The 14520-nt window shown below is 36.0% G+C and overlaps 1 long non-coding RNA gene across 1 annotated transcript; it reads right to left on the reverse strand.

The window, feature by feature from the left end:
* Positions 1–7768: 7768 nt before the first annotated feature.
* Positions 7769–8589, reverse strand: LOC113353151. Its single transcript, XR_003361108.1, has 3 exons — positions 8245–8589; positions 7969–8165; positions 7769–7867 (listed from the first exon to the last, which is right to left on the reverse strand). It is a non-coding gene; the product is annotated as an uncharacterized LOC113353151 (long non-coding RNA).
* Positions 8590–14520: the final 5931 nt, after the last annotated feature.

Here is a 14520-nt window from a genome sequence, read left to right on the forward strand (position 1 = left end):
CTTAGGCAAAGAAATAGAGTCAAAATTCTTATTGAATGAGCTATAATGGTTTAGAATAAATAGGTGAATCGCATGAATTTGAATATTTGGTGAACTCCTAGTCCCGGTAACTCTCGCGTTTGCTTTTTGTTTTCATTAAACCTTTAAATTTAATCTTCACAAGTCTTAGAGTTCGAATCCTTATTTACGACAACGATTAAAAATCACATCACCTGCAAAAAAACCTCCGATGCTTAAGTTAGCTAGAGTTTTTCACAGGAGTATTAGTGGGGAAGATTTCATACCTTTTAAGTTTGTAAACCATCCATTTATATGTTACAAATTTCCGTTTTCGAGGCAGGCCATGCATGCCTCCTGCAATAACCGGCCCTGTATGCCTCCTGCCTCTCTGTATTAACTCGCCCTGCATCACCCTTGCTGACGTGTCAAGCTGACCTGGTGCACCTTTATGCCTTGACTTGAATATTTGCACATGAGCTTCTCTGTATAGTGCTTGGGAGGCCAAGTGAGCCATTTTTGACTCATAAGAGGAGCATATTAGGCCCAAGTTAGCCCATTTCTAGTGTAAAATATTAGGGTACAAACAAATAACTTAGCAGTTAGCCAGGGATTCATCCAAGCAGAAGAAAATATGTACTGGAATTGAACTCGCAAAAATTCTTTACAAACAACAAAAAAAACCGAGAAAAAAAAACCGCCCCCCTTTTCTGAGCCCTATTCTCCACCCTACTCTGAGCCCATGCCTACTGTTTCACACGGGGCAGAAACACGGGGCTCGCTTAGCTGGATTGTATCATGTAATGCTTTTCTTCTCTTTAATATAAGTTTTCTTTATCTGAAAGTTTTTCAGTATTACATACTCTTCATCTTTAATCCTTTTTCTTTTGTTGATCAAAAATTAAAATAAAGTTTGGACTTATAAAATTAATCTCTCAAAGTTACCAACTGCAAACCAGTAGACGGTTAAGGTGAAAGTTCCATGAAAATTATGCAGAAGCCCCATTTTGAATCAGGTCAAAAACCCATCCTTTATTTCATCTGTTGAGTAATGTAATGTTGTTACTGTTGGTAAATGTATTGCAAAAGCTTTGCAAGCGGATTGCAACATAATAGTGAAGTAATGTAATAGGAGTGTAAACCTTATGTTTAGTTAGGAGTTGACTAAATGAGTGGATGTAGAACATCCACACGTTTTCTTGTAATGGCTCTCTTGTAGCCAAGTATATGTTGGTTGTAGAAGAGAGAAAATGGAAGAAAAAGTAATGAGAATTTATTTAGGGAACGGTAGTTAAATTAGAATTTTGTATGTTAAGAAAGATATTAATTTAGAAAAATCTTGGTGTGTCTCACTCTCAGCCTATGCAGCTTTACTGTGACAGTCAATCCGCGCTTCATATTGCTGCTAATCCTATTTTTCATGAGCGCACCAAACACATTGAGATTGATTGTCAGTATGTACGAGATCAAGTTCAAATCTGGTGCTATTATCACTTCTCATGTTCGCACAAAGGTTCAACTTGCAGATATCCTCACCAAAGCGCTTGGACGTCCTCAGTTTGAGCTTCTTCACAAGTTGGGCATTCGTGATCTCCATGCTCCAACTTGAGGGGGAGTATTAAGGGATTTGCATGTATATTATTGTATATACGGTAGTTAAATTAGAATCTTGTATGTTAGGAAAGATATTAATTTAGCAAAATCTTTTCACCATATTTGTAAAGGCGTATTAGGCCTATTTAGACATAGGGATATCCTCTCTTGTACTTAAGCTTTTGATAATACAAAACTTCATCTTTTTTACCTTGTCGTTTCAGTAAGGTATTGGAAGAAAAGAAGTTAATGAAAACTGAGAGTAAGAGTTCCCACTTTTCCATTGACAAAATTAGTCCCAAACACCTACTTTTAATCATCCAAATTACCAACATCATCCATTACAACAAACCCGTATTCCAAATCTCTATTTAGATTCTTAAATCAGTAAATACTAACCCAATCAACCTTGTATAACTTAATTACAACAAAGTCTCGTACAGAGCAAACAAAGTCTAAAAATGAAATAGGGTTTTCAATAAACAATGAACTAGGTCTTTTCTTTGATTTTAGTTGAATTAGAAAGTTTTTTATTCATGGGAATAATAGGAAAGAAGAGAGAATGAAAGAAAAATTTGTTGTTGATAACCATGATCAACTATGATCCTGATTGGAATTTTTCACTCTAGGTATCACTCAATTACTACTAAAATTTTAATTTTATCCTCTCGTACTAAAATCTTGAGTTAAAGAAGAAAAATGCGTTTTAGTGAGTGGGTCAGTATTGAGTAACTAATAAAACACGTTTTACTGAGTGGGTCTTTGTTTAGTGACAAATTGAAGTGTAGTGTGTATAAATAGGGCATGATGCTTCTCGTCGAACCCACTTTCTTACAGCGTCAACTGTTTCGGCTCTTAATTCTTACCCACTACAGTATTTAGTGACCAAAAGAAGAGTTTAAGGATGATTCTTTACGGACTGAGAAAACTGACTACGGAAAAACCGCCTGACTTATCGTTGATATTCCCGCCATGAGTCTATGAATAATGGTTGATATTTTCGTTGTTGTCCTGTACATAAAAAGGACTTACGGGTCATTACAAAGTTTCTTTTCACCCCTAACAGTATAAAGTTCCTTAGTTCGTCAATATGAAATGGCACGTCCATACAGCAGCAATATTAAAAAAATCCCGTCCCCGTCTGAACCATTACAACAAGGAAATAATAATAATAAAATAGGGGATTACATGGTGTGGGACCGTCCACGGCTACGGCATGGTCGGCCGGCTAGTAGGCTCGGTCCCGTGACACCTTTCCTAATTTTATATTATTTCCTTGGTGTGTGGGAAATATTATGAAACTAAGGAGTTTGTTGAAATGAATGAGTTTTCTCAAATGAAGAAGTTTTCATGAGATGAAGAAAATAATAATAATAATAATAATAAATAAGGGATTACAAGGTGTGGGACCGTCTACGGCTAGGGCATGGTTGGCCTGCTAGTAAGCCCGGTCTCGTGACACCTTTTCTAATTGTATATTGTTTCCTTGATGTGAAGGAAATATCATGAAACTGAGGAGTTTCATAAGATGAAAGAAATAATAATAATAATAATAATAAGGGATTACAAGGTGTGGAACCGGCCACGGCTAAGGCATGGTCGGCCGACTAGTAGGCCAGGTCCGTGACACCTTTCCTAATTTTATACTATTTCTTTGATGTGAAGGAAATATGATGAAATTGAGGAGTTTTTCTCAAATGAAGGAGTTTTCATGAGATCAAGGAAAATAATAAAATATGGGAAGAGGCGTGGGACCGTCCACGACTGCATGTCCGGCCGGCTGGTGGGCTTGGTCCCTAGGAGGCTCAATTAATATTTTATTATTATTTTCTTCCCTATTTTGCATAGGTTTCCTCGTTCCTTTGTATTTTTGAATGCTCGTTCGTGCATTCAGGTGCTCGTTAGTGCATTATTGCTGAGTACACTTGCACCATTTTCTCGGGGCTTATTCGATGGTGGCTCAGATGCCCATACGTTGAATATTTATTACTACCCATGGAATCCTACTGGGAAAATCCATGAATTGAAGTAATCAGAATATTATAAAAAACGTAGAATGTTTTATAGGAATTCAATTGATGAATCTAGCAACTAGAAATAATTAATTGATGATTCTATACTAGCACGTTGTCTAGGAGCATTAATTATTCGAGAATTGAGCGATATGAGCTAGTTGAAGCGTCATATTTATTATGTATAATCAGGGAAAACATTGTTGCATCCTGAAGATGTTATCGCTCTATACTAGCAGGCAAGCTGTATAGAGCCGTCCAATCATTAAAATTCTGTACACATGTCTTTTATATAGTCAGGGAAAACATTGTTACATCCTGAAGACGTTATCGCTTTATACTAGCAGGCAAGCTGTCTAGGAGCCGTCCAATCGTTCGATTTTATATAAAAGTAATTACTGAAATTGTTTAGTATTAATGAAATATGCCATGGTCTCAGTTGAGAGACTGCATATTCATATATGCTCTGAGAGGCAATACACTCCGCCAGAGATTCTTACGGATGATCTTAGAGGCAATACACTCAATCAGAGACTATCGTAGCATGAGTTTTCATGCTTAAATGAGAGACATGAGTTTCAATATTCGTCTGATTACCGGATCAGGAATATGCAAGGTTATGATTTTACGATTTTAGCCTTTGTCAAAAATCCACCGTCAACAGCAGATAGACACACTTGAGATATTCCCGAAACATCAGTAGAAGGATTTTCATTAGAGAGTGAAAAATCCAATATATACCCAAATGTTATGGAGGTATATTCTTCAAAGAGTTTGTCAAGATTGATGTAAGTATTGGTACTATCATCAAGATTAGCAACTTCATCCACTAGTGCCATGCTTGAACTATCCTCTTCTTCTGAATTATAGTGATCATTATTTTCATCAAGAGTTGCACGAATACCCTTGTTTCTAGTGTAATTTCTTCGATTTGGAAACTCATTAGAAAAGTGATCAAAATATCTACACTTGAAAAACTGAGGCGTATCCTCATCATCAGTATCCTCATTCACCTTTTTGGATAGAATACGATCATGTGGCTTAACAGAGATGGCATACATTCTCTTGAGAACCGTTTATTCCTAATTCTTGAGAAGATCTTTAAACTGCCTGTAATGAGAGAAACCGAATTTTCAACATCTTCATCTGATAATTCGTGAACAAGATCCTTCTCAGAATTGCCAACACTTTTATTTTTATCAAGTATTTCAGTGTTTTTTAATGCTATGAACGCTATATTTTTTATCAGTTTTTAGATTGTTGTTCATGATCAAAGATCTTTAGCTTTCCAACAAGAGTGCTTCTGGAAAGTGTAGTAAGATCTTTTTATTCAGTGATATCATACTTTTTAGACTCATATCGAGCTGGTAAAGATCTCAGAATTTTCATCACAATATCCCTTTCAGGAATGGTCTTTCCTAGTGCATGACAAGCATTCACTATTTCCGACAATTTGTGATTAAATTCCTCAAACGAATCTCCGTCAGCCATACCAAGGTTTTCCCAGTCAGAAGTTACGTTTTAAAACCATGCTTCTTTCTCGGTGGAATTCCCTTCAAATATGGTTTCTAAGATATCTCAATCATCTTACGATCTAGTGCACATAGACACATGATATTGAAGATCTTGGCTTATGGCATGGATAATAGCGTATATTCCATCAGAGTTGTGTTTAGCATAACTGATTTCATTATCGCTATAACTTTCTATGAATTTTTCCATCTAGATACGATTCTAAGAAACATGCCATCGTTGAAGGAAATAACATTGATGTGCTTTCCTGAAATACTCTCGTTGGGAAGTTAAATATCTTTGATCATGAGCATGTATCCAAATATAGAAAGGATATTGCTTTCAAAGCACAAAAGAACACTAAATTACTTGATAAAAGTAAAAGTGTTAGCATCTCTGAAGATGATCCTTCTGAGAATGATTCATCAGATGAAGATCTTGACAAGTCAGTCTCTTTGATCACAAGACAGTTTAGAGATCTTGTTTTGAAGAGAAGTAAACGGTTTACTAGAGATAAACCTAAGTCATCAGTTAAACCTCAAAATCGTGTTCCTCCTAAAAACAGGGATGTTGACAATACTGGTGACGAGGATATGCCACAATGCTTCAAGTGTAAAGGTTTTGGTCATTTTGTAAATGAGTGTCCAAATCGTAGAAAATACACAGGAAACAAAGGTCTTGCTGCAACTCTTGATGAAATGTCTGATCACTATGATTCTAATGAAACGAAAAATCAAGTGTTGCACTCCTTTGTGAAAATTATAGTGATTTACACCACAAGTTAGCACAGAAACAAGTCATGATCTCTAAGAATAGAGATAATTGAAGAAGGGAGAGATGAATCATAGGGTTAGAAGAAGAATCAGACGGAATTAGGGGAAGGAAAGAGACATAGGTAGAGAGGAAGAGATGAAATTGGGAGAGAAGATAATCTTTTGATTAATTCATTGATACCCATTTCTTACAACAACACAGCTTATATTGTTGTAAATAAACTCACAAATAGAAATGCCTACGCTATCCCTCAACAAATAAGGAAACTACGAAAATAACTTGCGAGTCTAATTGTCATGAAGCTCGGTTAATGACAAGGAAAAATTTTTGTTTGGTCCTAGGCCCATATAGTTATTTATAGTAGGGTCCAACCGGAATTTTTTTTTATCCGGAGGTCCAAAATTAATTAAAACATGGAAATGTCCATAATGCCCATTACTACCAAACGTGTGTGTCTACACTGCTTACAAATTTGAGTACATATCTGGTACACTGCTTAAAAATTCGAGTACATATTTGCTACACTGCTTACAAATTTGAGTACATATCTATCTGAGTACATATCTGTCGTACTGCTTACAAATCCGATTATATATCTGAATGCTTACAAATTCGAGTACATATTTGCTGCACTGCTTCCAGGTAGAGTACAAATCTGTAAGAATCAATGATAAATAAATTAGAAAACGTATTATATCACATACATTGTAGGATCATACAATGTAGCAACCCAACCTTCTATGTTCCTCCAAATCCATTTGCAGCACACCTTCTTTCAAACACACGTCACAACCAATTTGTAACTTCATCAAGACCACCACCAATTTCACAAGCTTGCAAATCTGAACCAACAACAACTCATGTTCCTATCATTCAAAATCTGTCATTTCTTGCAATAAGTTCTGAATTGCAGCTCCAGATCATCTCCATATCCAATTCCAGTACTGAATCAAACGTAACAAAGAGCATCTATTTCAGTATTTCATATACGTACTGAATCAAACATAACAAGGAGCACTTCCTATCAGTATGCGATATATGTACTGAAGATTCATGAACTACAAATCAACAGTATGACAACAACAGGTGACAGATCTATGAAAAATAAGAGAATCGAAAGACATATTACAGTATTTCACATAAGTACTGAAGGGTAAGACTAAAAAAGGAGCAAAAACACAACAAATAGAACTTCCTATCAGTATTATACATACATACTCATGGATCGAACCAAAAAAATTGGAAAAACTTCAAATAAAACAAAATTAGAAGAATTTTGTATCAGTACGCCATATATGTACTGTCAATTCATACACGAAAAACAACTGTAACAAACCTATAAAATGTTATAATGTTGAACCAATGATAAATCACAAATAATCGCTACAGTTTTAGTTACCTGTAACCCTGGGAAAACAGCATTGTTAATTGCAGATTCCATATCAACCCAAAGAACATGATCTTTCTTGAAGAAAATCATGCCACCTCTGGGACCTCGTAATGACTGCAAATTGAAACAGAAGACATAGTAAACAACATGACCCTTGAACCTAAACCAATAAAAACAAATGCTGCTTGTGTTGGTGTCAGTAGTTGCAGTCTTGCAGACTTCATGAATTTGACTAGGTGTACCTTGTGAGTGGTGGTTGTTACAACATCACAGTATTCAAATGGGTCGGCAAGTACGGATGCAGTAACGAGACCACTTATGTGAGCCATCTCCATCATGAGAAAATCCCCAACAGAATCTGCAATATTCAAGAAACATAGCAGGAAAGGGAATTAGGTGTGCATAATGGGTTAACTAGTCTGATTCTCTGATCACTAAGAATAACAACTGTTGATAATCAAAATATATGTGTATACCTTTCTCATTCGAGGATAATTGAAATCACGAGGATAAGCACTAGCACCAACAATGATGAGTTTTGGTCGAAAGAGGGTGGCAGTTTTCTCAAGCATATCATAATCAATAAGGCCTGCAAGTGAATTTGGTAATGAATGCAAATTATCAACGAATTATAAATGAACAACAATAGACCACATAGTCATTACACAATATAAGAATGCAGAGCAGCACCTGTTGATTCATCAAGACGGTAGGGCATCGATTCAAAATAAATCGAAGTCCCAGATACCCGTCTTTTAGGAGTCATAAATCCATGTGACAAGTGACCTCCATGAGGAAGATCCATACCCTTTGCCAGTTACATGAACAAAGTCCTTTGTTGACAAAGTGTCTCTAGCTCATCAATGTACTCATTGCCACCATAATACCTACATTGCAGAATGAAATGATAAAATGCATTTCAATACAAATACAGGGAAAAAATACAACATTAAGCACCATCTTTACCTTTTACCAGAAAGCCCTTATGTATACTTGTTTGTGAGACAAGAACCCACAGCTTCCATCACTGCGCGAGATGTAAAATTCTCTGAAGCAATGAGCTCCAAGCTGTTAAACTGACGATTCTTCTCACTATCAATTATTGAACGTACTTCAGGGTCTGCCTAACTTGAGAAGGTAATCTATCCGCAGTAGTAGTACCCAACTTGGGAAAAAAAGTTGAAGAACCTTTAGTAAAAAGATTGGGTTGTTGTACAGCAGCACCCATTATTGCAGCTCCATTGTATGCCTGCATCTACTTCACTTCTCCTTAAACATAACAAGGAGCACTTCCTATCAGTATGCGATATATGTACTAAAGATTCATGAACTACAAATCAACAGTATGACAACAACAGGTGACAGATCTATGAAAAATAAGAGAATCGAAAGACATATTACAGTATTTCACATAAGTACTGAAGGGTAAGACTAAAAAAGGAGCAAAAACACAGCAAAGTGAGCAATCACAGGCACTTTGACACCATTCTCAACATAAGTGATGATAATCTCAGAAGGATTCAAGGTTCTCCAGTTTTCACAAATAAGAAATTTCAGGTCATCAATACTAGACTTAAAAGTAACCAGGTGAGCAAAATGATGATGATTATAATAAATGTATGCATAGCAGTAGGTATTTGGATTGGAACACTCTGCATCAGACATGTTTTGAACCTGCAAATGTCACAAAGATGTAACAGTATTAAAATACAGTATTTCACATACGTACTGATGGGTCAAACTAAAAAAAGTGAGAGATCTATGAAAGAAACAGATTCTAAGAGCAGTTTCTATGAGTATGCCATATATGTATTGCAGATTCATGAACTACAAAATCAACTGCATGACAAAGAATAATTAAGAATCTAGGAGAAACAGCAGAATCGAAGCACGTAATATGGTATTTCACATACGTACTGATGGGTCAAACTAAAAAAAGTGAAAGATCTATGCAAGAAACAGAATCCAAGAGCATAAACAATGAGTATGTCATATATGTACTGCTGGATAATACGATCTGAAAGTGAAAACAAGCCTGATTTTGAAAAGAAAACAGAAATATAATCAAATCGAACTAAAATAAGCTAAAAACTTAACAATCTAACCAAATAACTGAATAAATACGAACAAGATTCATAAAAAACAAACAGAACACAACCGATCTCCATGATCTATGCAAGAAACAGATTCTAAGAGCAGTTTCTATGAGTATGCCATATATGTACTGCAGATTCATGAACTACAAAATCAACTGCATGACAAAGAATAATTAAGAATCTAGGAGAAACAGCAGAATCGAAGCACGTAATACGGTATTTCACATACGTACTGATGGGTCAAACTAAAAAAAGTGAAAGATCTATGCAAGAAACAGAATCCAAGAGCATAAACAATGAGTATGTCATATATGTACTGCTGGATAATACGATCTGAAAGTGAAAACAAACCTGATTTTGAAAAGAAAACAGAAATATAATCAAATCGAACTAAAATAAGCTAAAAACTTAACAATCTAACCAAATAATTGAATAAATACGAACAAGATTCATAAAAAACAAACAGAACACAACCGATCTCCATGATCCAAAATTCAAATCTTATAATGATTCAAAAACTGTAGCAGAAACAATGAGTATGTCATATATGTACTGCTGGATAATACGATCTGAAAGTGAAAACAAAACTGATTTTGAAAAGAAAACAGAAAGATAATCAAATCGAAAGCTAAAATAAACTAAAAACTTAACAATCTAACCAAATAACTGAATAAAAACGAACAAGAATCATAAAAAAAACCAGAACACAACCTATCTCCATTAAACTGTAGCAGAAAGAAGAAAACGAAAAGATTAAGCAACATACATGTTAAAAATCGCAGAAGAAATCTTCAGAAACCCTAGTCCCAAATCCAGAAGAAGAAAGAGAGCAGAATTTTCCCAAGAATAATCGGCTGAATTTTTTTTTAGAAACTTTGAAATAGACTGCTTTAATATATGTAGGATTGGAAGGGTAGTTTATGTATTTAGAAATTTCGCACAATTTATCCTTCACGTGTACAAGACCTGGACTTAAAAAAATTGGTCCATTTTCATGTTTTCTCTTAATTATGGACCTCTGATTAGTGGGCTTTAATGGGTGGACCTGCCACTAACTAAGAACACTATAATGGTACCTATTGGTAATTCCTAGTAATGACAAATCCCACTCCTTCGAATCATCCTTGTCCTCAAAGATGATGTAAATTGAGCTTAACCGGTGAAGCACACAACTATGATATACAAGCAGTGATAACTCGACTTCAGTAGGAGATGCAAATTTAATATAACTTTAATACCAAGGCCCATGAGAACTGAAAGCCTTCACTTGAATTGGAGGTATGACGCCTAGTCTGAATTCAAGCTGGTCGATGCTCTCGAGTGCTCTGTGCTTATTTCTCTATGGGAAACAGATCGAGTAACTTCATAACCCACTGCTTGGTAAATACTAGTAAAAACAGCTCCCCACCACCAGTTGAGGCCTGAACATGCATCTTCATGTTTACTTGTTTGTAAATAACCTGCATGTGGAGTTGTATTTGTAAATAATTTCCCACTCCCAACACATAATTCTTCACCTGCCAATCTTTTCTTAAGAAGATAACTTCTTCATTGTTAACCCGCAGCTCCAACTTTTCACCTTTCTCAACAGAATAATACGTATTCAGCTCAAATTTGTGCATAGTAAATCTGGTCATGTGACATTTAACTGAAGTAGTTGTTGAAAGAGCAAGGTGAATTACGAATTTCTCTAATCCCCTGGAGTTGACAGACTCTTCTTTTCCCTGTTGTGCTGTGCCATGAGATTGGGAGATCTTCAGTACCTGGTAGTCCTGCTGGCGAGCTAAAAGGTCTTGTAAATGCGATTGTAGCTTGTTGAGTATCCTCGTTTATGTATTCTTGTTAACACTACCTCCCACAAACCAGAATAATCGTCGAATTCTAACAACGATAATCTTCTCAAACTCAGGTTTATAGTATGAAACACTCATAAATATGTTGTTGTATGAAGGAAGGGAGTAACCTGTTGTTAAACCTGAAACAGAGATTGACCTATTCCATCCTTCAACACCAATAATACAGAAACCTGAAATGAGCATAATTAAGTCCAACTTGAAAATTTTCTTTCTGACCCCAGAACTGGATTCGAAGTCCAGGCTGAATTTTATCATGGAATATAAGAAGACTGGTTCTATCAATTCCATAACAAATGCAAACACATTCTTCTGAATTTTCTTTTGAACTCTGCCACAACCCAGTAAAGCACCACCAACCATTCCCTTATCTTTTATGAGCGCGTTCTGGAAAACTAGTCCCCCTTCAGTTGACTCCACTCTGTTGGAACTCCTCTTTGGTACATGCGACAAACTCCATGTTTTCCTCGAGAGTGTGGATAACTCTCCTTCAGCTGCTAACAAGATGACGAATGCTCTGTGAATGTAATATTTTCCTTTTTTGGCTTCTATCTTCTCATACAGTGTATATCCTTAAGCTGTAAAGAATAATAATCCCAGCTTAAACTCCACAACCTTTTCAGAGCCTCTTCAAGTTATTCTTAGATTCACTTTCTTTTGTCACTTGAAGTATCGCCTCAGTCCAGAGAACATTACCTTGCGGAAATATTTTATCAAACAACCCTCTGGCATCATCCATGTCACCATTCTCAACATATAAACATACATTCTCCTTCGCAATTAACAATTCCAAGCCACACTCATCAGTGAAAGGAAACTCAAGAATGCAATGCAAGGGAGATGTAGGTTATTCATGTATCCCCTGTTGAAGAAGCATAAGATCACCATCACCATTAATTACACCGAGCATCTTCATGATTTTCACCACTCTTACAAGGAACTGCTCCCATCCTGAACACCATGTATTACCTCCACAGTCCTTAGACCTAGATACTCCAAGCTGTATTGGGTTAAGAAAACTGATACCCATAATCACCCATGTATCACACATCTCTTGTGCACTGCCATACGTGTTATGCCTTGTCACATGCAAAATCAATATCTTCTAGAGAACAACAATTTTCTGCAGCATTTCGTCACACAACATGGAAACTTCACTACTGGTACCCTCTCTAACACACAAGCATACAATCGAATTGGAATTCAAAAGTATAAATTGATGCTCGTGTTCCGAATTGAACTCAGAAACAATATTTGTATTCGAGTTATGCATTAGAATCAAACCAAAATTAAGTGTAGCAAAAATGATTTTAGGACTACTTCTAATGTAATAAGAGCACCTTCTAATCATTTCAAGCAACCTTCCACGATCAAATACCTTTCCAGAAACACTCAAGCTAGAACAAAGACATCCACCACCAGTTGCACACAGGTGACATAACCCACCATCACTCATGCTTGTGCGGTTCAGTATCTTCTGACTTGAATTTGAAATTTCTGTAGCCGAACAGTCCTGAGCCTCTACCAAATGAATTGTAAAACTGGTAATTCCAACCAGCCATTGATCAGACATTTTCTGTGCAACCCAATACTCAGTTTCCCTAGCCAGCATAAATTCAATCCCGAGGATACTGTCTTGTTGTATCCTTTTATCACACAACTTGCTAGCATCCAGACAATCCTTTTTTTAACACACAGATTCCTAGCATAACAACCGTCCTCATCTTTAACCCACACATTACAACTGAATTTGTAAACCATAAATCCAATTTGTACCCCTTTCGGAGAACAAGCTCATAAACACTTCTAAGTATGTCAAGGTCTTTACCACGATCAAACAATATACAACCATAATCAAAACTGGGTAAAATAGCATACACAGCCGCACTTGAATTCACATTCAAAAGTTTAAAACAATTCTCATGAATAAAATTTAACTTCGAAACAGGGTCATCAGTGTATTTATCCCTTATATTAGACCCATCCAACTCTCTTCCTCTATCAAATATCATTCGAATATAATTAGCAGTAGATACAACATTACCAATAGAAGCAGTTTGAGTTAAGTGAGCAAAGGAGTACAACCTGATAAAATTGAAGAAGTATGATGGTATTTGATGTAGGCAATTATCTGTGATAAACTTCCACCCTTCAAACTGTCTAAATGCACCAATAGAATTCTGATTTTGTATGTTGCAGTCCCTCACACCACTGTTAGTACCTTGAGAATCCATATCAACATTGGAGAAAGCAATTATTGGTGTAGATCGAAAATTACTTTCATCTGCTGGACTAGGGTTGAAGAATTTTGAATGAATTCTCTTAACGAACTCCAATCGCCTGGATCAAATAGAATTGACTCCAAATTGACATAATTTTCGTTCTCAATTATCTTGGATTGAATAGGCTCAGCACCAATTAAATCGATTTTCTCAGAACCATATTTTAATTTTCCAGCATCAACTATCAATTTTGAATCGACACCCCGACCCTCAATTCCATCAGTGAAACTTAGTCGACTGTTGAAAACCCTTTTCAAGTCAGCTTGTGAGTTAGAACCTGATGGTGTTTCCTGTAAATCATCACCGGATCCTATTTTTTTCTTCCACAAACGTTCTTCAAGAGCCTTCAATATCTCATCTAAGATCGTCTTCACGGAAGAGAGGAGTGCAGTTTCAAACTTATTCATGATAGCAGTCTCAGAAACAAGTCATGATCTCTAAGGATAGAGATAATTGAATAAGGGGGAGATGAATCAGAGGGTTAGAAGAAGAATCATACGAATTAGGGGAAGGAAGGAGACATAGGTAGAGAGGAACATATGAAATTGGGAGAGAAGATAATCTTTCGATTAATTCATTGATACCCTTTTCTTACAACAACACATCTTATATTGCTGTAAATAAACTCACAAATAGAAATGCCTAGGCTACCCCTCAATAAATAAGGAAACTACGAAAATAACTTGTGAGTCTAATTGTTATGAAGCTCGGTTTATGACAAAAATATTGTTTTTGACAATTGTAGCAATACATACAACAATCTCGATATTTTTATGGGAGAAACTTCAACCACCTTGGAGGAAAATGGATTTCTCTTTGTCTACTGGAAATTCTGTTTCTAATTTTTCAGGTTTTACCATTTGTCTAGCAGCATGCACAGCCATGACGTCTGAACCATCCTTCATATTGACATGTTCTTATTGCACTCTCAAGGGTCACGAGCTCCCCAAATGTTTCAAGTACAAACATAAGATAAGATATGTCAACAAACTTCAACAAATAACAAATCGA

Source organism: Papaver somniferum, chromosome 2 (genome assembly GCF_003573695.1).
Source record: "Papaver somniferum cultivar HN1 chromosome 2, ASM357369v1, whole genome shotgun sequence".
In the NCBI taxonomy this organism is placed as follows: Eukaryota; Viridiplantae; Streptophyta; class Magnoliopsida; order Ranunculales; family Papaveraceae; genus Papaver; species Papaver somniferum.